Source organism: Phyllostomus hastatus, unplaced genomic scaffold (genome assembly GCF_019186645.2).
Source record: "Phyllostomus hastatus isolate PE091 unplaced genomic scaffold, TTU_PhHast_1.1 phas_contig_551, whole genome shotgun sequence".
Lineage (NCBI taxonomy): Eukaryota > Metazoa > Chordata > Mammalia > Chiroptera > Phyllostomidae > Phyllostomus > Phyllostomus hastatus.
Genome location: NW_025333909.1, coordinates 4,751,055 through 4,772,827, shown reverse-complemented (window position 1 = coordinate 4,772,827; position 21,773 = coordinate 4,751,055). Strand labels below are relative to the sequence as shown.

The 21,773-nt window shown below is 47.6% G+C and overlaps 1 protein-coding gene across 3 annotated transcripts in view; it reads right to left on the bottom strand.

The window, feature by feature from the left end:
- ARHGEF9 (Cdc42 guanine nucleotide exchange factor 9) overlaps positions 1–21,773 on the bottom strand; it is a 127,662-nt gene that overhangs the window by 83,795 nt on the left and 22,094 nt on the right. Inside the window, exon 1 of one of the 3 annotated variants that reach the window (XM_045847475.1) lies at positions 19,234–20,039. The exons of the other annotated variants lie outside the window; for them this stretch is intronic. The gene's annotated coding sequence lies outside the window, so the exon portion shown is untranslated. Of the gene's footprint in view, positions 1–19,233; positions 20,040–21,773 lie in introns of those variants that run through there. 3 annotated transcript variants of the gene reach the window in all.

Sequence of the window (21,773 nt, the reverse complement as noted above, 5' to 3'; positions counted from 1 at the left end):
CCAAAGAGATTATAATGATCTCCTGGGGAGTCCTTACAGCCCAAAAAGGAAATCTGTATTTAATCAGAAAGCGGAAGATGGTTTCCAATGGTTTATTGATTTCCCTCTGCCTGTTGGCTCAGTGTGAGAGAAAAGACTGGCCAAGGCACTCAGCTGTGCCTCCAGCCCTGTCCTCAGCGTTTCCTGTTCAGAGGTGGGCCATGTTTCCCCTGACAGAAACACAGTCCTGGGTTCTCAACGGACATGCTAAATGGTGGATGAGGGGTGTTCGATGAGCGGCCCCTGGCTCAGGCCCCAGGGGATCCAAACTGGCTGATCTGGCTTCCCTTCAGATCATGCCACTGAAGGCTCCGACGGAAGGATGCTACGTCTAAACAGAGGCTGCCAGAAGGATACAAGCAAAATCAGACCCACCCTTGGAGCCCTGGGGGAACTGGCATCAGGCCTATGTCTGCAAGAGAAATGGTTGCGCTTGTGACAAAAGAACTTCAGGTAGGTCAGACAGGTTTCTGTAAGAGAGCGTCTGCATGTCTGGGCTATCAGGAGAAGGTGGGGGAAGAGGGGAGAAGGGACCCAGGGCACTTGACTGAAGGACAAAGCATCCAGGAAGTTACTAGGACTGGAACCTTACTCTTCTGGACTCTGCCTCAGCTTCAAGAGCCTGAAAGGCAGTGTATTCTTATTCTCCGAGAAGGTTACGATTGCAGACTACCAAAATACCTAGTTCAGTCTAACAGTTTACAGATAAGAAAACTGAGGCTCTGGTGAGGAGAAGTCCCCTGCCGTGTCAAGCTAGTGAGCAGCAGAACCAAGATCAGAAAGCAAGCCTACGAAGGACACTTGTCAATTTCCCATTAAAAATTGTCACATGGTTTAAAACATGAACGCCTACCCCAGGATCTAAAGGCTACTAATGTGGTATGTTTTATAAAAACTCTCCACAAAATAGAAATCATGGTGAGTTTCACAATTTAAAATATCAAAACGTCCAATATTTTCTCCCTGTACTTCACTTTGAAGGTCACTGTTTTAGACACCATCGTGGGTGCTCCTTCTTCCCGCCACTCTCCAGAGGTCACCCCTTCAGTCCTGCAACCAGCACATGCCTCTCCCTCACCTCAGGGCCTCAAACAAGTCTAACTCTGGAAATTCAGGGGTAAGGAAATCCTCGGTATGAAGGGTAAGCAGAGACACTTGCAGAATCTCCCTCACTATCAATGTCTTTGGCTAAGGAATCTCAAATTCATATTCACACTACAATGCAAATGCAAAAAAAAAAAATGGGATGGGAAGAATGCGCTCCAGGCCTGGCTTGGTTACTGACTTGCAGTATAAACTGGGACAGATGTGGCTCCTCTTTGAACTAGTTGGATCGGTTATCTCAAATGGAAAGCTGGGGTCGTTTTTAACAGATGCTGTTGCCTTGCCTCTAAAAGCAGGTTTGGACAAGAGACAGAGGGGAGTAGAAAAAGACATGGAGCCCTGGCTGGTGTCGCTCAGTGAATTGAGCACGGGCCTGCAAACCAAAGGGTCACCAGTTCGATTCCCAGTCAAGGCACATGCCTGGGTTGTGGGCTAGGTCCCCAGTGGGGGGCGTGTGAGAGGCAACTACACACTGATGTTTCTCTCCCTTTTTCTCCCTCCCTTTCTCTCTGTCTAAAAATAAATAAATATAATCTTTTTTTAAAAAGAAAAAGACATGGAAACAATGAAGTCAGCAGATGGGTAGGGTGAGGTAAGAAAGGCTGGAATACAAAACTTGACTATTTCAAATTTTTGCCAAAGGCACACCTCCACCCACAATAGAACTCCAGTACAAAAATGGCCTTTGGCTTCCACTGCCTTCTCTGCCCAGTTCTGGTCACTGGGTTCAAGCTTTCCAAAGTAGCTTCCATGAAAAGACAAAGAGGTACCCTTCCACCTGCAGCACATTATAGTTTTTAAGTTGCTTTCACATTCATTGCAACATTCATTAGTTCACTGGATTGTCCCAGCAAATCTGGGAGATAAGCAGAGTAGAGATGAAACCTTGCTTGTTTAAAGATGAGGCCCTGGCTGGTGTGGCTCAATGGACTGGGTGCCGGCCTATGGACTAAAGGGTCGCCAGTTAGATTCCCTCCCAGTCAGGCCACATGCCTGGGTTGCAGGCCAGGTCCCCAGTAGGGGGCATGAGAGAGGTGACCACGCATTAATGTTTCTCTCCCTCTCTTTCTCCCTCCCTTCCTCTCTCTCTAAAAATAAATAAATAAAATCTTTTATAATAAAAAATAAAAATAAAGATGAGGAAATGTGTTTGGACAGAAGAAGTCACTCAACTATCTCAGAAGCAAACACCAGAAGAGAGCCCAGATATTCTGACTCACTAATTATTTTTTTTCCTATAACAATAAAAAATAGCTAACATTTACTGTCAGAGACATATCTAACTCTTTATGCATACTAATTTATTTAATCACCATTTTAAAAATAAAGAAACGAAGATTCAGAGACATGAAGTAATTGCTGAAAGTCACACGGGGCCAGCACTAAAACCCAGGTACTTTTACTCTAGGATCAGTGCTCTTCACCTCCAGTCTGCACGGCACATCCCCATGCCCCACAGGGTCAAGGAACCTCCAAGGTCTGGCTAGATACAGGACAGTGCATACACTGTACAACAAAAAAGGAAAGGCCTATAGGATTGGAGGCTACCAAAACCTAGCACATATTGGCATACCTCATTTCATTGCGCTTCAATCTACTGTGCTTAGCAGATATTGAACTTTTTTTTTTTAACAAATTGAAGCATTCTTTTTAGATGGAATCTACTCCTGGTAGAGATGCTGTGAAGACTGTTGAAATGATAACAAAGACTTTAGAATATTACATAAGACTAGTTAAGCGGCAGCCGGGTTAGAGAGGATTGAGGCCAATTTTACAAGGAGACCTACTCTAAGTCAAATGCAGTCAAACAACATTGCATGCTACAGAGACACCATGGAAGGAGGATTCCATCGACGTGGCAAACTTCACTGTTGTCTTATTTTAAGAATGGCCACAGCCACCGCAGGCTTCAGTAACTGCCACCCTGGTCAGTCCGCAGCCATCACCATCGAGGCGACACCAATAAGACTGTGATGTGCTGAAGGCTCAGACGACGGTTAGCCATTTGTAGCCATAAAGTGATTTTAACTAAGGTGTGTACATTGTTTCTGAAGACATGCTATTGCACAGTTAACAGACTACAGTGTAGTATAAACACCACTTTTATAGGCACGCTAGGAAACGAAACAATTCCCGTGCTCTGAGATATGCCTGTATACTTATGCATCCATAGAACATTTCTGTACAAGGACTCCGCAGTGGCTTCTGCAGAGAAAGCTGAGGGGTTGGAGGAAGTCTTTTTGCTGGACACCCCCTCATACCTTTTGGATTTTGAACCACGTGAATGCACTTCCTACTCAGAGACAAAATCTGTACAAAGGAGCTGGCTAGGGCTCGCAAAGCTGAGGAAATTGTTTGGCGGCTTCTTGGACAGACTCTCAAACTTGACCAAAAGGTACCTCTCTCCTTTTCTCCTCCAGTTTCCCCGCCCCCGACCTTGCCTATGTAATGCCCCCCGAAAGGCCAGTACTGTAGTCATTCTACAGGTTTCAGCAGCACAAGTGAAAATAGCAACAGACTGGGTTGGACCCCCATGGCTTATCAGCAGGCTATGGGAAAATAAGGTATAAGCGGCAGACAGATGAAGAATGACACAGAAAGCCTTCTTCCCCAATCCCTAGCACCCAAGGCCCGTCTCCTTCCTCTTACCACCCTATCTCAGTGTGACTACCTACCCACCCCTCTCCCGGGCTGGCTAACAAATAAACGAAAATAAGCTACAAAGGCTCCAGGAAACCTGGCCCGGCTTGAGAGTGTGTGTTACAGAAGGAAGAACACACAAAAGGAGAAAAAGGCAGCCCAGCTGGGTTTTAGTGTCCACCTTGAGGCCAGACGATCTCAGGGGCCCCCCCAGCTTTGGTTCTTGGATTGCCGCTGTCTTGTCTCTCAAGAGTTGCAAAGAGATTCCACAGACCAATGCCCTCAAACATTTCCTCAGATACCTTTTGGCCTAACCCCTAAAGCAGGTCAGCCACCCAGGGCTTCCGTGCTCAGGCGCGGCCAAGGTGCATCAGGCGCCTTCAGGGATCCTCCTGAAGTGGCTTAAACAGGCAGCACACTTCCCTCTCACAACAGCTCAGCGTCTTCTCCAACGCTTCGCTGCTTCCAAGATGCAGGGGACGAGTGGGACGTGAGCTACTGTGGAAAGGATGAAGGGTCAGTCAGTGTGCCTCTCCTGGACAAGCGGGACACCGCTGTGGAAGGCTGGCCCCCAGAGAGCCCCTGTTCCTTGCTGTGCATCAGAGACAAAACCAACTTTTTACCTATATTAACTTAGGCGGCTATCAGGAGCTTCCTGTAGCAATGGAATCCATTTTGTGGTAGCTTGGGGGCCATAGAAAGAACACTGATGCACCACGACCTCATCCTGTATCCTTCGGCCATTCCTTCCTTCTGAGGCCCAGTATCCCCATTTGTAAAGCGGAGACAATAATGGCTTTAAAACAATGGCAAAGGGAAGGAGTGAAGAAATAACATGAAGGCAAGCTCCTGGCTTACCTCCAAGCTACCTGCAGTCCCAACCTGGATGAACTCTTAACAATCCAAACAGCAGTTAAAACATTCAACATTTTACAAGGCACTTTTTCCATCCTTCAGCCATGAATTCTTATCCCCCCCAAATCCTGAGGCTTTACAGTTAAGCCATTTTAGACATCAGAAAACCGAGGCCCAGAAGAACTTTGCGCACAATCTATGGGGTGAAGAAAAACCTGATCATGAGCTACACAGTCTGGTTCCTGACCCGCCCCATGCAACACACCAGGAGAAATGGCCCTGTGCACAGAACTTAGAATAAGGCGCTCTCTCGGGTCAGAGCCGGCACTCCAGGCTGCTTCCTCTGGCAGGTGGCAGGACTTGGAGAAAGAAGTCCCTGCTCCTGATGCCCCTTGCTTTCCCTCACTCTCCAGGTTTCCCAGGAGTCAGACCTATATGAGCACATAGATGTTGCAAACCTGTTTTCTGGGAAAGAATGGACTCGGCATTGAAAAGCATCTCTACAGGTGGGGTGATGCCAGCATAACTTTGACCAACCCCATGGCGTTGCTTTCCCCAGGCCCCCTCTTTGGTCTTTGCTTTCGATGCGTACTCTGATAGGGTTCTGACCCGGTGGTTGGTGGCCCCCAAGACCAGCTCAGGGGGTAGGGAAGGTATAGCTTTATAGGTAAAAGACAAGTACATCTCCAAAGAATTTTCCCAACTCTTAGCCCATGTGAGCCTTGCCAGCATCTGGAGACAATACTGGCTATTTTACCTCCAGATCAAATAAGAATCAGATAGAGGAGGACCTGAGCGAGGCATACCCTAAGTGTATAGTAGCGACCAGAACTCTTGATTTCCAGCCCACAGCTAAGAAACTGGCACGAGGCTGTCACAGTCAACAGCAACCCGCCAGGGCTCGGAGGCTGCTGCTCCAGGGCAGACCGGTCACACTCTGGCCACCCGTCTCGCGGCTTCCCACCATTCATCTAGACCCAGTCTAGGGCCTCCTCCTTCCAGCTCCAGCCTTGGATTGCAAGGGCCAGAAAGGCCTCCCCAGGACACCCCGACCTGGTTTCCAGCTTAAGAAACTCTAAAAATAGCAGGCCCTCATTAGTGGGGCCAGATGGCCCAAGCTGCTATGATGCCTGGGGGCAGGGCCATGGTCATTAAAGATGTGGTTGTTCTCTCTACCCACCCCTGACCCAGGAGAATGTGGGGCCCGGGCCCCGCTGTATGCGTCCTACTACTTTGCCTCCCGCCCACAATTTAGATATAGTTGCTCAGGTCCAAGTTCGTAATTCATTCCCAAGAAAATGAAGTTCAATATTCAGTTACTTTAGGTTTTCTAGGACATTGCTTTCCAATCACAGTATTCCATCATGGTTTGTAAGTGCACTGGGGGGATGGAGAAGCAGGCTCAGGCTTTCTACATTGATCGGTGTCAATTTATCTCCTCCCCGCTCTCCATCTGCCTGTTAACTCCACGTCTGCAGACTGGGTTCTCAGTTTTCCTTGCCTTGTGGACCCTGCTGTAACTCACTCCACCTTGATGATCCATTTTATTCCCAAGTGCGCTGCTCTCTGTGAGTCCTGATTTCAAAGATAAAGGAAGGGGAATGACAGAGGCCCACCACACAGGGCCAGTGCACTGTTGTGCCCACTTGGGAGACTGGGACAGCTGGCCAGCCCTAGGAGTGGGTTGTGTTCTGTATCAGTGTGTCCCACAGGGGTGTGTGGAGCATGTGTGTCCCATCGGTGTGTTCCAATGTGTCTCATGGGGGCAGGGTTGTTTGTCTGTGTGCGTCCTTAGGAGCGTGGGTCCAGGGAATAGGAGCAGATCTGAGTGTGTATCTATCTCAGTGTGCCCCACGTGTACGTATCCCTATGTATATGTGCCATGTGAGTGTGCAGTTGTGTTTCATATGCATCCATGTGTGTCCATATACACATACAAATATGCATAAGCATATGTCATGTGTCTGTGTGTGTACACTGCCTTTGCTGTGTGTTAAATGTGAGTGTGCCCCACAATTAACTGAGTATGTGCACTCCAAGTACATGAATGCAAAAGTGAACCCCATACACATGTCCCATGTATATCCCAAACATGCCACACATGTGTCTGAGGATGTAGAAGTGTGCACTGCATGTGCCCAAGAGTGTGTGGGTATGTGTGGGTATGGGTGGAGGATATGGGTAGACAGCAAGGCTGGAACAGTTCTTCTCTCCCACAATTCCTTTCTGACAGCTTTCCTCTAAGACACCCAGGCCAGTCTGCTCCTAACCAGGTCAAAGGGCTTGGGTTCAATGTTCACCTCTGTGACTTCCTGAACGTGGTAACCATAGATGCTCTTCCCAAGAGGCCTGGCCGCCACCCCACTGTGGCCTCCCAACTATGAAGTCTAGCAACTAGAAAGAGACAGGACAAAGGTTGTGGACTACATCTGGGACTTTGGGCAAATTTTTCTTTCTCCCTAGGCCTCACTATCCCAAATACTACCATAGCGGAGTGGGTTCAATGATCTTATACAAGCTTCTTTCTCATTTTCATCTACAGACTTTCTCGTCTATGGTTTCAGGACCATGGACAAACTCTGGTCCCTCACACCACTTCCACCACGAAAAGACAGCGTACAGAGATGCGCGTGCGGATTAGCACCTACAGATGTCTCATTGTAGCTAAGCCCCCTCTAGCTCCAGGAAAGCTACTGCTTGACTCTCTAAACCTGAAATTCCAAAGTCATCAAATAAAAGGGATAAAGTCTCAAAAGACATACAATCTTCACCAAAGTGCAGGCAAAATGAGACGGGCTTTATCCAAACCATTATTCCCCATCCTTTTGGATGAATGTGGGAACTACTGATGGTAATAAGCCAGCTTTTAGGCCCAATGCCTAGTCTTTAAGAACCTGACCAGATACATGCGTAAAGAGAAAACCTCCAAACAGCACATGAAGGACCACATGATCTAAGGCCACTTTTCTGCATTTGGCAGGGCCTCTTATGCATCCCTGAATGAGATGATATCTGGGTGGACTTATCATGGGTCAAACACCATAGTTTGCCATGTATAATGCACACTTCTTTGCCCAAATGTTTGAGGGGAAAATAAGGATGTGCATTATACATGGGTATCATGATTACACACCATAAGCATAATAATGGGTATACTAATCCCGTGTATAATGCGCGCAAACACACAGGTGCACATTACACACATGAGCATATTATACACAGTAAAACACTGCAGATGTATATGAATCACCAATTAGTGGTTCAGTGCCAACCTCACCAGCATTATCTAGTGGCATCTGCCTAATTTTCTCTGCTATCTTGACTGACTTTCATGACAAGACCTACATAGAGGCAAAGTGCAGAAGGCATCTTTAAAACAATCTCCTTGCCCAAGGCCACTTGGTGTGGGTGGGTGGACAACAGCTATCCCTATATACTACGCTCTTCCTTGTACACAACTGCTTTTAAGAGTCAGCACGGATCTCAGCCCTGGCTGGTGTAGCTCAGTGGATTGAGCACGGGCTGCCAACCAAAGGGTCACTGGTTCGATTCCCAGTCAGGCCACATGCCTGGGTTGTGGGCCAGGTCCCCAGTGCGGGGGGGGGGCACATGAGAGGCACCACACATTGATGTTTCTTTCCCTCTCTTTCTCCCTCCCTTCCCCTCTGTCTAAAAATAAATAAATAAATAAAACCTTTATTTAAAGAAGAGTCAGCACTGATCTCAGTAAATCAAAGCAATTCTCTAACTTTTCATTTTCTTAGCCACAAAAGAGGGAAAATAATCCTGGCCTTGTGCACTTCACGAGGTTATGGGGGATAAAAGCAATGTGGTAGTAAGGCTATACAATAGTTATTATCTTCTCACTCTGCCCAAGGAGCAACTAGAATTTTCCAAACAAAACGATGCAGATAAAGGTGAAGAGTGCGTATTTGTTCTAAGTAGGTCATTTGTTAAGAGCCTGCTATTTCTAACACAATTCTTAATCATATCATGAAAACCTAGTAATGTTCAGCACAAATCCTAGCCAAGGAGCTGGGGGCCAAAAATTGGTTTTTAATTGCCAAGTGCCTAGGTGGTTCTGGCTTTATGGACTTGAGAAGGCACTAAATAAAGACACAATTAACTCTGGCTTTCTTCCAAATTTCTCTTTTAGCTTTGCAGGAGATAGGGAGCAAGAAAGCTAGTCTGCTATTCATAGCCTCATGTGTGTGGCCAGGCCGGGGGGGATGGAGCTGGGGGTAAATAAAAGAAAGCTTCTTACTTAAAAAAAAAATCCCAGCTTCCCCACAAAGAATAACAGACATAGACCAGGTTACAAGGTTTCTAACCTTCCAAAGGAGGGAAGTAAAAGAGAGTCCTCCATGATGTAATGGAGAACAATGGGGCACAAAGACAATGGGATTTGTTCAAGGTCATCCAGAAATTAAGTTCCCATTCGCAGCTCTTCTTTATTCATGTGGATGCCTTTCATTAAAAAACCTTGACAGGGAGCCTGCCAAGCGTCACGCCCCTCCACTGTAGCAGTCACCCAGAGACTGCCGCCTCAGACAGCTCTCCCAGATGATTGGCTCCAATGAACAGAGAAGAAAACCAACTCGGAGAGGCTAAGTGACTTGGCCAAGGTCACGGAGCTAAAACAAACAAAAAAAAATGACGAACTACTAGTTCAGTAATCCTTTCATCACACTATACAGGTTTCCCTCACCACCCTGGAAAGACAAGAGAAGCTTGTAAGTCTCCCAGCTCCAGAAAGTCACATGCTTGCAAAGTCAAGTTCTAGCTCCAATACACCCACAAATGCATTGTGTTTTCATGGGAGAGTCCTTTCTCCATCAGTGCCAAGTTCCCCGGTTCATACAATGAGGGAATTAGATTCAGAACAGTTGTTAACACCCCTTTTCTAGAAGATATAGCTGTCTGGAATGACCTTTGATGGCACTAAAACTTCCAGAGCTTGAGTCCATATCCAACAGTGTATGACAAGTTTTTGAGCCTCACCTTTGTCATCTGTAAAATGAAGAGAATCCCTGCCCTACCGGCTTTACAGGACCACAGAGAAGAGCAAGTGAGATGATGTCAAGTCCAGGGCAAAGTGTAAGACAATGTTCAGGAGGGACAGTGAACAATCAAGGAAGAGTCCAGAATCGAGGCAGCATCCACTAGCTGCAGCTTCTTTCTTCTAAATGCAAACAGAGAAACTACCTGCGCACGTTAGATACTCAGCACAGGGCTGCATCCAGGCCTGCCTGCCTCAGAAGAACAAATAGAGTCTGCGGTCCAATAAATCCTCCAGAGGCCTCCTGTGCAGTTCAACCTGGTTTCTCAAGAAAAACATCTCAGCCGGTTGCAAGGTCCAAAGGAAATGAATAAATCCCCACACTGCTCCTGGGCCCTAAGCACAAAGCGGTTTCATCATTTTGCCTTTGTTCTGAGCCCTCCCACCATGGCAGGCCTATCAGAGCCTCTCTGAGGGACGCCTGACTCCCCCATGCCTCTTTCCCAATGCCAAAGCACCCACTGCCCAGACCCGCTGCCAACCAGCAGGGTTAATGAAGAGAGGAGGAAGAAGAGAGTAGGCGGAGGAGCGGCTGTGGGAGGTACAGCTAAAAGTAGCTGCTGCCTTCAGGCACCACACTCTGAGGGGGTGGGGGGTGGGCTCTTAGCACATCCTTCCTGCAGCCAGATGGGCATGGAGGTGCATGGTTTCCCCTCCTCTAATGAAGGCAGGCAGGCAGCGAGATCAGAGCTGCCAGAACCATTCCCACAGCTGTCTATGGGTGCTCAATGCTGGCCTCCTCTGGGCCCCGAGGGTGGATGGCCTTTCAGCACCGTGGCTGCGTCCAGGCCTCCCTGCCTCAGAAGAACAAACAGTCTGCAGGAGATTCCGTGCTCTCCCACTCCCATCTCAACGCCTGGCACCTCAAGGGCTGCTGACAGGCCTGCTCCCCTCCAGGAGGTTACGTAATACTCCTGTTTTCCCAGCCACTCTGTCAGCTTGCTTTCTCCAACTAAACCTGAGAGCCGTCAGGTCTCTGATCCAGCCAAGGGGGCACGCAGCCAGTGCCCTGTAGCAGAGGCCACAGGTTAGAGGAGGCAAGGCCCTAATTTGAGGAGTCAGGATCCCAGACCCATCACTGAACCTCGGACAAGTCACTTTCCCCTCAGTGTGTCAGTTCTCTCAGTTGTAAAACAGGGAGGGGAAAGGCATGCTACGGATCTCCAAAGTACTCTAATCTCTGCCCCATGTGATTCTCTGCGAATTCTGGCCACTGAAACAAAAGCCCCTCCCTCTCCCCTAAGGCTGTCCCACTTCCCAAGTAGTCTGAGCTGGGGTGAGCCATCCTCACTCTCCTAATCCCAGTTCCCCCAATCACTAAGGTTTCCATTGGCAAGATGGTTGCCTGGAACTCCACACTCTGTCCCCCACCCATTTCAACTGCACGAGTTCTGCTTTTCTTCCTCTTTTATATATACTAGCTCCTGACTCAACTTTCATTTAAGCACATGGTTTTTTCACTGAACCCACAGCTTCCGTTCTAGTGATATGGAAACTGAGGTTTAGTGGGGAAGGGCCCTGATTAAGATCTGGCAGCAAGGCAGGCACAGGGTAGGCCACGGCTTGCTCCCAGGGGTACCAGAGGCCATGTGCGGGGTTTTTCCCTCCAGCTGAAGGTTTGCCTTCCACATGCACCCCCTCTGCCACAGAGATACGACTTTCCCTCTTCTCTGCTACCAACTCTTGATGTTGGTGCTAACAAACCAAACACCCTGCTCTTGCCAGGGGCCTGAACGGAGCCCAGAAGAATGATCACGGCAAGGCACAACTGACCTTCTATACATCCATCCCTTAACCTTTCCTTTTCCTCCAGGTTGCCCCTTGGTTCCTTTCTCCAAAGTTTCCTCCTGACCTCTGCTCTATGTCAGCGGAACCCCTTCCGTTTTCAAAAGCCGTGACCACATTCTGACCACAGAGTCTACTACACAAGTGACGCTGGAAGAACAGGAGGGTGTGGCCTGGGTTCTGGGCCAGGAACTCCCGCTTCCTGACAGTGTGACCTCATCTAAGTTGCTTCATCTCTCTGTGCCTCAGTTTCCTCAATTCCTGCCAGTTGGGGGGAGGGATGAGCCAATGAAATAACTAGGGGATTTTATTTGTTGACATTCTTATTAACAGTAGTAGTAAGTAAATGAATGGCTACTTAAAACACTGCAGGAAGGGGCTCTGGGCTATCAAAGCAGCAGCTGGCTCCTTGCCTCCAAGGACCTATGAGGCCGGTATTTTATCTTTAAGAGGCAAGTTGCAGGTACCCATGCCACATGTCCCAAACTGGCACCCTCCTGCCTCTCAGCTCACTGCAGGACTCCCTTCCCTGCTGGCAGCCAGTGTGTGCTCAATGAATAAGACCTATAGTTCAGTTGTTCTAGGAGAAACCAAAGCCAACCATAATTAGGACGGAAATTCTATTATCCCCGGAATCACCCTACGCATTCCAAGCCTGCTAAAAGGAATCTTTAGGTTACCTGCTGGCTTCGAAGAATAATATTCTTAATCATTTCGATCACTAGTATTAATCACAAAGTAAGCACAGATCATTAGAGCTCCAAGAAATCTTTGGAGGTCTCTAAGGTACCTAACCTTATTTTACAGATGAGGAAACCAAATTTCATTGGCAAGCAGTCATTTACCCAAAGTCACCCAGCGAGTAAACAGAATCTTTCTCACCAGGACAGCAAATGCACGGGAGCTGACATGTTTCCTGAGGGGCTCGAAGCGCCTCCCAGCTGACAATTTCAAGTCCAAATAGGTCCTCAGACTATTCACTCTCCAGGGTTGAATCCACCTTTTTAGAGTGGGCAGCAGCCCCTAGAATTCTTCAAGGCCCCCACAACCCTAGAATAAAATCTCACCATCTGTGAAGCCTGCCTATTCACGTGTGCGCTCAGCCAGATTCAGGCTGCGCTGGCATTTCCTTTGAACATAGCATCGCAGTCATTCTCATCCCTGGCTAAACATTCCTGCCACCTCAGGAAGCTTTTAAAAAATATTGATGCCAGGGCCGCTCCACGACCAACTCAATTAGACCTCCCTGAGAGATTCTAGGAAGTGTTGTTAGTCTTGTTAAATCCCCGGGTGATTCCACTCTGCAGCTGGGACTGAGCACCACTGGGTTGGTCTGAACAATTCAGCCAAGCAAGGAACACGTGCACAAAGACTTTCCTGAACTCTTTGAAAAGCAAATATATTCTGTTTTGACACTATATCGATGCTGTGCAGATTTCCCAAAGATGGGACAGAATGGTGATGAGAAAAAAATACGAGACTAATTTTGTTCTTAAAGTGGTACACAGAATCTGCAGTGGTAATGCTGACTCTCAGGCACTTCTGGACCCAGTTAGTAAACACGGAGTTCGCGGGTACTGAAAGAAAACAGGGAACCCTGGAGCCTACCACAGGAGCTACCAGGAGGAAGATGCCAAGTGACTCATAGTTCCTGGTCATGGGCTTGGCAGATGAGTGCTGTGAACAGAGACGGCATCTCGATGCCTACAAAGCATACAAGTCTATCACGCCACATTATCCTCATGTACACATTAGACCACAGGCGGCAAACACAAGGCCTGTAGGTCCAATCCGGCCCGGCACCTTGTTTCTACCCGGCAGCAGCACCAAACCCCTGCCCCTAGTTAAGAAGTAGCTACATGTACACAGTCCTAAAATTACATTTGGCCCTTTGAAGGCCCTGTGAGGCTGATGTGGCCGCCGGTGAAAATGAGTTTGACACCCCTGCTCTAGTAGGGATAGATCACAGTGGAGCCCCAATGGTTTCGGCACAGACTGACCAGGTATATACAAGAGCGAATGGGCTGCAACTCCAAAAGGGGGATCCGGGGAGATGACAGCGGAATGGGTATTAACCTCATTATATTGAACACTTCTTTGAATCAACAATGTGAAAATGTACAGAATAGACCAAGCGAACAAAATAGAAGCGTCACTGATGCAATGCTGGAAGGGACAGCTCATTTGTTGCACAGTGTGAAGAAAAATGTAAAGCCCCCTAGGAGAAAAAAAAAAAAAAACTAGAATAAGGGACCAACTAAACAAAATAACGTTTAACAAGCCTGGTTCAAAAGGCCAATTTCACAAGAACGTAGAGGACTGGACTAGACAGCAAAGTGTGTGAGCCTGTAGCCCAAAGGGCTAATACAGTGGCTTTTAACAAGGGCAGCACATCTGAATTACCTCGTGGAGCCTTAAGTTTAAAACTTAAAAAAAAAACCTGCTGGGGATCTATCCCACACCAATTATGCCAATTAAGTCAGATCTCTCAGAGTGGGGACCTGACATAGGTATTTAAAAACTCCCCAAGTGACGCGAATGTTCAGCGAAGGTTGAGACCCAGTCGAAGGCTGCGTTAGCAGATAATTCACAGACAGATCAAAGTCTTTTTGTACTTTTTCCTGATCAAGTGGCACCTGGAGTAGCATGATGGGTTCTGAGTAGCACGTTTCTCAAGAAACAGAGAAAAATAGGAGTGCTTCAAAAGGAAGGACAATTTTATGAAAATGGCAGTTCCTCGAAAACATTCTAGCTTTTAGGCTCCACCAGTTCACACCGCCTTTCTCCTTGAACATCTCAAATAGTGAGTTTTCAAACAGCGAGCTTTTGTAAGACTAAAGGGGATTCTGATGTATATTCAACACAAAAGTCAGCATTTTCTTCAATAAAGAATTCTGTGCGAAATTGCTATATCAATGAAAAGTACAAAAACCACTAACAATGTAAGCAAGTAGCTGAGGAAGCTACTATGGCTTCAGGAGACACTCGTAGACCTCTCCCCCTGACTCCATTTAGCTTCACGCGAGCTGCGAAGGATCCACTGTGACTCCCCCCACCCCCATTTGAAAAGCAGACCCACTCCCATCCCACCCATCTCTCTGACCTTTACTTTCCTCGTCTGTAAAACCAGGAATAACGCTCATCCCTACGCACTGCACGAGGCTGACGTGACACTGAAAATTAGGACGGGAAATCGCTTTGTGAACTCTACAGGCCCATGCACTGACAAGGGATTATTAGCATTGCCATTACTGGAAAGTTTCCCGAGTCTTCTCTCTCCTCGAGGCCCGTCCCCTTCTAGATGTTCCACTTTGTACTTTTGTGCCACGGCAAAGCACAATGAACTCCACGCTGTTCAGAGGTACACCCACCTAGTGACAGGAGACACTCTCTGCAGATATCAGAAGAACTAAGCTTTGATCAAGGATTCTTGGAAAGCAAGAGACTCAGTTGGCCTAGAACAAGTTGCAGAGCTAGAAATAAGAGCTAGAGAGTCTGAGACTCTCCATCTTCATCCCACTTCTTGGGGCAAAGCCACTGGGGCTGGATCCAGATGCTTTGTGGGAGGTCTTCTGAGGAGGCAGTTATTTTGGGAGAATAGGCTCAATTCCCAACCATGTCCCTGTCCAGGGCAAGCACTGCACAGGCCAAGAGGAGCAGAGGCCAAAATGGCAGACAAAGGCTAGGAGGAGGACATGATTTGGCACCACATCTACAGCCGCCAGACTGCCGTCCAGGCACAGCCAAGCCCTCTCCATCGGCGCTTCACCACGGGCCGAAGAGCACTTCACCCGCCGGCTCCCTGGGATCCCTCAGCTCCCCAGCCACGTAATCACACACACACACACACAAGTGGATGAGAGAATCCCACCCAGGGCCCAGCCTCTGTTCACCAGCCCCACAATGAAACCGGCCTTCCCAGTTTCCACTGGCCCAGCCTTCACAGTCGAAAACTAATCAGAGACCAACAACACAGAAACAAATCCCTCAGATTCCACCCTGCAGCTGGGCTGGGCTCCCTGAGCCACAGACGAGATGGGGGCACACTGCCCGAGCAGCTGCCACGGGTTCTGACAAACAGAGGCCACAGCAATGGGGGAAAAGCACTCTCAGCTTGTTGCCTGCGCCTCCTCCCTGCCTCAGCCAGAAGTCAGGGTGCAAAGAAAACTTCTCTAGGGCCTACAGACCTCCTCGCACTAAAGCTGGGCTGTGAGATGGCTCAGTTAATCTTAAGGAGAAGGTAGTAACTGAAGAGGGATTTGAACCCAGGACCTTTCCAGTCAACCATCTCCATGGCTGGGAGAAGGCTAGGCTCTGTACGCCTTCTGTGTATGTTTTCTAGACAAATGTAGGCAATGAGGATCTTGCTCTTTCTCTGTCCTCTCCCCCAAAACATCTCCTTAAGTCCCACTGGGCTCAAGCCCCCTTTCTCCTGAGCCTTACAGCTTGCACATTTTAAGGGTGGGATCTGGAGCTCAGCAGGAGCTGAGCGATGCACGGGTTGCTAGGATACCAGCTGAGAGTATTTTCTTGAATCTCCCAGTAGGGATCTGGAAGCCAAAATTCCTGAGTTGGAATTTTGCCCCTCCTAGTACCAAAAGGTATTCTCCACCCTGACGGTGGAAAAGAAATGAGGAACTTTGTTGAAAAAAGTCAGCAGAAATCCGAGAGAACAAGTCCTCTTTTCTTCCTTACCTACCCACTGACAGAGCGGGGAGAAGGCTGTTTCTGGAGGGAGCAAAGGGACAAGGGGGAAGATGAAGAAAAGAGGCAGGAGAGGAAAGAAAAAAAAAAGAAAGAAAGAAGTCCAAATGCAGAGGATTCCACTCCTCTGGCTGCGTGTTTCATTTTCTCCCACTCTCCTCGTTTTGCATACCCTCACACGTCTGAAGGAGAAATGCCAAACCTTTAGGATTCACAGAAGTAAAAAGTCACACTGCCAACTTTGGTTCTCGACTCTCCAAACTCCCTTTTAGCTGCTCTGGGGTGGCCTGCCATCTGGCTAGCAACGTTCCCTTATTTGACTAGAGAGAAATTAATTTGAAAAATGCTTACCCATTTCACCAGCTACATTACTGAATGAGGGGCTCATGCAAAATAGCCCTTTGGCCGGAGGGGCTGCGGGGGGTCGCTGGAAAGGCTGGTAGGGGAACACCCATCCATCACAGCAGCAGCCAAATCCTTACTGTCCCCAGCACAAGGAGGCCATTCAGAACTGTGGAACTCAATGCATGCCCTTCTGTTTTTCCTCATTCCTGGCACAAGCAACCCCCATCCACATTCAGGAGTGTACACCCACCCACCCACAACCCCCCACAGAGAAGGGTGTGCACACACACCCACGAACATACTGTCACGCAACCTACACACATACATTCCCAAAGGCTTTCTGCCAAGGGCCTGTCAGGCACCCAGTCGTGAAGGCTGTGGCATTTCATGACACTACTTTGTCATAAACCTGGCTCAAAGATCAGCTTTAAGAACGCTTCTCCTGGCAGGGAGGAAAAAAAAAAAAAGCAAAAAGCATTCCATTGTTGCAGTGGTTTTCTCGCAGAGCTAGGTGAAAAAAATCTCTGAGGTGAACCAAATATCTCTGGGTACCAGCAACCAGATATTTTTCCCCTCACTTCCCATTGGTCCTTGATGAACATTTCATTTTCCTTTTCATTTGTCTTTACAGTTCATCCCCCTCTGATTTCCAGTGCCTATGGGCACCCAAGAATCACAGAAAGTGAGAACTTGGAGGTCACTTAGTCTAACCATCCTCAAATGCCAACGTTTCAGGAAACCCCAACCCACTGAGAAAGGAAAAAATCGGCCAAGGTCAAACTGCCACTGAACAGAAAGAACCTAGGTCTTTAGTGCTCAGCCCAGAGCCTTTCCTCACTCCTCAGTGCTGCCTAAAAATAAGTGCCTAGTCAAAATATAAGCTTACTTTGGATAATACCACCGGAGCTCAGGTGGTGGGTGGGGGGTGGTCTCAGCAGATTCTCTTCCCAAAGAAACAAGTTCTTAGTTCAACCTAGGGGGCCCCCACAAAGGGACCAAAGAGTAAGTAAGTATCAATGCCAGCAAACTTCCCAGATCATGCTTACACCATGGTGCCAATCGAATGGAAAAAAAAACAAAAAACAGCTTCTCACCCACGCGGAGCCAATGAGAGCCCACCTCAAGACTCAAAACCTCTTCTGATACCATTCAATAATACTCTCTGGGTCCTGAGGTCAGGACAATTTCCAGAGCCCACTTCACAGCCCCTCTCCTTTCATAATCATCCATCCCCAAGAGATTAAACAATAGGACATGGAACTTGAGAGCACAGTGCCAGCAGATTTGCACATCACACATGAGCAGCCGCCCACATGGGTGCAGGGAAACATGTGTGTGGATGTGTATGCACCCTGGTTCATTGCTATATGAGCCAGAAATGGCACTATTTCAAAGTCAGGTAAGCAAGGGAATGAGGAAGACCTGTCTACATCGGTGGCTGGGGGCAGGGAGGAAAACAAGTATTATGCACATCGGCGTCAGAGACATTTTTTTTCCTGGCTTTGCCAAGAGCTTTTTCAGCGGAAACAGAAATATAAAGATAATAACAATAGCAATAATAACAGCAACCACCACCACTTCCATCTGATGCGGACATGCAAGTATGTCAAATTGAATTTTGTTTCTAGTTCATGGTTTCCCCCAGCTTATACCTTACTCCATCAAGACATTTGGGGGGGGGGGTGCATGGGGAGGGGGAGCACTGCTCAAAAGTCTCCTTAGCAAGATACATACTTTCAATTTGTTATGAAAATCTTTCAATTCAGAGAGACCTCTGATCTTTAAGAACAAACAAGGAAGCAAACAAAAACCGCCACTTTCTCATTAGCACTAGCAAGTTCTATCTAAAATGTAGTTCAAGTTCATCATTGTAAATGAGATTACCCCAAAGAGGCATATCCAAATACTATGATTCCCAAAATGGGTAAGGAACTGGCTTTTCTTGTTGGGTTTTTGTTTGTTTGTTTGTTTGTTTGGAGGACACACAGAGAAAAAAAAACCCAATTCAAATCCAGGGGTCGACTTTGGGAAAAGGAACCCAATAACAGCTCGTCAGTGTCTTCTCTTGCCAATTTATAAAGATCAGAAAATGCCGTTACACCCCATGCCATAATTCCTAAGAAAATACTTTCAGAAATGTTGGAAAGGTGGCTTCTTTCCAAATTGGAAACTATGAACCCTGGACAGCAAATTGAGATTCAAAGGACAGAGTCTCCAACTACCAGCTCAACGCACATCACTTCTCAAATTCTCCCTTCTCATGACACACTGAAGAATCATTTTCCCTAAATTCATTCCATCAGTTTTTTTTTCTTCTAAATACCCAATGCTAAGCTGTCTTTCCAAAGATGCCAAAAATCCAGCATGCTCTTCCCACATGCCCCCGTGCCCCCAAACAAACCCAAATCCAGTCCTGATGGCAAGAGAGAAATTTTCACAAAAATTCTCTCATGGAATTGAAAGGTAGTTCTCCAGAAAATGAGTTGACCAGGCACCACAAACAGCAAAGGCACTGTTTAAGGACGCAGAGCTCGTTCCCTGAACGACACATAAATGGAGAATGCACACACATGCATACTTAAATAGAAAGCATTTCTTTACCAACAATTTTACTCAAGCAATAAGCAACTACACTCGCAGGCATACTTAAAAGACAAGACATGACAAAAGATTTAGGGAGAGATAATATACCAACGTCATACATATCACAGCGAGGCCATGTTGAAGCTCAAAACGTTTTCCCCCCTCAGTAAGAAAGCTTGCTCTTTCTCTCCCTCTCTTTCCCTGTCTCTGACTGTCTCTCTTGATTTTTTTTTCCTCGGTGGTTCTCAGGATGAAATCAAATCGAGAGTTAGCAACAGCTCAGGTGGCTGGACTCCATTCAGCGCGTTCCCAGGAAAAACATGAGTATGACATTGACAAGCAGGAGGACTACAATCACGGCAAAAACGACTACAGTTTGCACATCCAGGGTCATGGTGCAATGCAGAACACTGTAGTGTTCCAGGTGGGGGGCCGGCAGATTGGGAGATGTCAGTCTCTGTTCTGTCAGACTGTCCATACAGCCACCATTCTAGAAAGGAGAGGAGGAAGTCGGATGGTTAGGGAAGGGCTGGGTTTGGTGCCCGAGTTTGGTATGGGGGGAGGGGGGATGGGGACAGGGGAGCTTGCTTCCCCCCCTTCTCAGGATTGGGCTGCTTTTTCTTCCCTAGCTGAGAAATCTTAGCTTGCGCTGAAGTCGGCAGAGTCCAGCATTCTCTCTCGGGCGCCACGGAAAAGGCAAAATCCTGGCTTTCAAAGGGAAAGGCGGGAGGAACCAGTGCGAGGTTCTCCAGCGCCTGTTCAGTCTGTCTGTCCCGGCGTGTGTCCGTCCGCCTGCCTGGCTACCGGTCAGTCTTGGTCTCCCCTACTCCCTCTAGTTCGCTTGCTTTCCTATGCTCGGTCGCTCTCTTCGCGGGGATCCCGGCTGCCAGACACTCGTTCCAGCCCTGCCTCGCTGGCTCTCTCCCTCTCCTCTCCCCAGCCCCCAGCTCGTAGGCTGCGTTTTTATTCACCTAGCGACTGCGGACGCCTGCGTGAAGCGCAGCCCGAGCCACTGAGAAGGCCCACCGGCCAATAGCAGGTGCCGCAGCAGCGCGTTTACTCGCTGGGGGGGCGGGACTTCAGCTGGCGTGCTGGAGGAGGCAGCCAATTGGAGGGCCCTAGGCTCCCCAAGCCGGGTCTCTTCCTTCTGACTAGCTGGAGCCACCAGTGAGGGTTCTGGTGTAGGGGTGGAGGTGGAGGGCTTGTTGGGGGTTGATTGAGGTGGGGGTGTAGGGAGAGACAGAGGAAAGGCTGGAAAGGACTGGGAAAGCAAAAGGGAACAGAAGAGTGACAGTTTGGCAGAAGGAAGGAAGGAAGGAAGGAACAAGACCTACACAGTGGGGCGCAGGGGAGAAAGAGAAGAAAAGGTGGGAAGGAGGGAGAAGAGATAGGACATAAGATGGACAGAAGAGTTGGGGAAAGGAAGGAGAAAGGATGAGGAGGAGGAAAAGGAAATTTTAAAAAAGGGATAGGTACATGAAAAGCACGCACACACTCCACTTTGTGGAGCCAGGGCCAGGGAAAAAGCAAAGGTGACTTTGGCCCCTGCCTAGGTATTTATCGGCAACTCATATTGATAACTAGCTGTACAAATTCAACAAACAGATTCAACCACAAATTATCCAAAACCCAATTCTTTTTGGCTTTCTCTGATATCTCTGCTCTTGCAGGTCAGATTTCCTTTCCTACCTATGGTTTTTTTAGACTGTGATAACTTATACTTTTCCAGCATGCTGGGTACTATAAAGAGAATCCTCCACAAAACTTTCTAATCTGCTTGTAATCACTGCCCTGCTGTGTGTTTGGGACTCTGTGCCTAGAACTAGGAAAAAGCCCTGGACTAGAGACCAGAAGGTTTCAGAGTTAACTCAGTCCTACCTCAAGCTTGTTGGATGGCTTTTGTGCAACTCCTTTCCCTTCTCCAGCCTCCATCTCCCATCTGTCTCATGAGGTCTTAGCAAGTTAAGATCTGGAGCTCCTACTAGACTAAAGACTCTATAGGAATGAGAACTGCTTTCTGTTCTTTAGTAATCTTTGAGTCTAGGACAGTCACCCATCATAAGTAGATGACTGGAAATTCTGAATGAATGCAGGTCATAAGCAAAGTGGCTGTGCTGCCTGTACAAAATAAAATAAAGCCCAAAGGAGTCTCCACTTTAAAAGTTTGGGCTCCTAACACCACCTGTACATGATTCGTGACAAAACAACAAAAGGCCCAAATCATATCAAGCTTCTAGATCCAACTGTCTATTTATAGAACAGAAGGACAGAAAAAGATGTTAAGCTGCAATATGGGGACACAGACTGTAAAAGATTACAGAGCCAACAACCTGATTCTTAAGCAAATAAATAGGAAGAGAAAAGAGAGATGGACTGATTCAGGTGAAATTTTTGCATGCGTGTGCATGCACACACACATATTTGTGCTGTTTATGAGGCACTTGGAAATTTGAACAGACTGAAGATTCGCTTATATTAAAGAATTGCTTTAACTGTTGTGGCTAAGTTTAACAAAATGAGGAAAATAGATGTAGATCTTTGTCACCTTGGATGTGATAATGGTTTCTTAGATATGACATGAAAAGCACAATCAACAGAAGAAAAAAATAGCCCTGGCCAGGTGGTTCAGTTGGTTCAAGCATTTTCCCATGCACAAAAA